Raw genomic sequence first — 2,084 nt, forward strand, 5'->3', positions numbered from 1 at the left:
ACCTAGATATTTGTTTGTGCTTATGATTGGCTCAGATAAGTTATTTAAAGGAAATGGTGGTTTAAAAACCCAATTTTGAAAAAAGGGAACGTCAGGATTTACAATGGCTAGCTCTTTTATAATAAACCCATCTTCGTTATCATGATACGCCGAGAAGTGAACAACAACCCGCATTGTACTCAACTAAATAAATTAGAAGGTGTTATCAGTATAAATATTTCTGTCTTTGTCTACTTGTGCTAAAGAATCGAATTGTGCGTACACAATGCATGTAACAGGTTCAGTTAAAGTTTCTGAAAATGATACTTTTAAATTTACAGGGGAATCGCGTACTACATCCCACGTGTTATCATCTAAAGTTCCTGTTGGAGATAGAATAAATGCATACAGAGCATATCCGTTTGGATACTCATCAAGAGTAACAGTATGTGAATAATTTTGATAATATATACCAGTACCTGAAATCAAAGTATAGTAACTTAGAAGGTATAAATTATTATTAAAATCAGGTGTGAGGGGGTTGGGAGGAAATGATTTTGAACCGACTTGTAATTGCAGTTTGTTAACGTTAAAGTTTCGAAATTCAAAGGGATTAAGATGTGATTTCCCATTGAAGGCTGTGTTGGAGATGAAACCAATAATCAGGCCTTTAGGAACATTACCCAGGAAAAGATTATCAATGCTGTAAGACTTTACTTGTGCAGGTATAGTATAAGATCTTGTTTCCACTCTCGTCAGAGGTAACTTGGCTGTTTCCGAACCCATTCGTGTATTTAATTGCATAGCTAAATCTGCAGCTACATCAATACGTCGTACATGAAGAATAATTTCCTCAAGTGCAACTTTATAACTTGTATTTTCAGCAGACATTAAGCAAAAATTATCTTTACTACGATGTAGTTTTACACGCAAACTTACTTTGTTAGGAAGCATACGATCTAAACTTACAGTATCCGTATGAAGACGTCCATACATTTCAAAAGATTTACTATTTTTCACCTTATTAGCACGTTTTTGAAAACCAGCATTTGTATTATCTAATTTATTAAAATTTTCTGCAGTATCTTTATGCCACATGGCACATCCTAAATGTGTTTGAGAAGCATCATGAGAATAATTTAATAATGTTTCAATGTATGCACGATAAGGATAAGATCCTGATGAAGAACTAATTAATTTATCATTTAACGAAATATCAATTTGACTAAATAAAGAATGTAAGAAATTATTTACGGGTGCGACATCATCGTTAGCTAAAGTTGTACCATCAGCTTTAGTAATTTTACAATGTACATAAAGATATAGATATGCAGGATGAATAAATTCACCTGTTTCTCCCGGAATAACAAATTCAATAGGTCCTTCTGAGGTTAATGTGGAAATAGGACGATATTCAGCATTTGTAGTTGCTTCAATAGCTGTTTGTGTCATTGGTATAGAAAAGAAATCAAATTCATTGGTACAACATTCGAAACTATTTGAATTTAGGAACGCCATTATGAAAAGATGTCCTGTATATGTTTACGTTTTGTTGGTGGTCCAAACTTTACAATTGCAGGAGCTTTCCTCTTGCGTGACCGTCTCTTGCCGTTACCAGTTAGCAACTGCCCAACTTTATTAATTGCTTTTGTCTTTAAACTATTACCAGCTTCTTTTACACGTGCACGAACCGATTCTTTAAATGGTCGATTTTCTAATACATCACCCGCAACTTGCATACCGGTTTGTAATGCTTGACGTCCTACAGTTTTTGCACCTTGTTTAAGAAATGGTAAAGCAAAACGAAATAATCCTTTAAAGAAACTACCTATACCATGTCCCCTTTGATATACAGGTCCTGAAAAATATGGTATTCCGCGACCACGATGATAAGTAACACGTCTTGCTCTCATTTTATTATTATTATTATTATTTAGAAGATGCCGGAGAGCATTTAAAATGTAGTGTTACGGTCAGTGTCCCAGAACGAAATGGCAAATTTCGCCCTGCATGATCTTTTAATAGTATTTCAATAGTGTTAAAACAAAATTTTGCAAGTGGCATATAATGAATATCTTCAAATGTAATTGTTTGAACTTTTCCAT

The sequence above is a fragment of the Thermobia domestica genome, chromosome 9 (assembly GCF_964235325.1).
Source record: "Thermobia domestica chromosome 9, izTheDome1.hap1.1, whole genome shotgun sequence".
NCBI lineage: Eukaryota > Metazoa > Arthropoda > Insecta > Zygentoma > Lepismatidae > Thermobia > Thermobia domestica.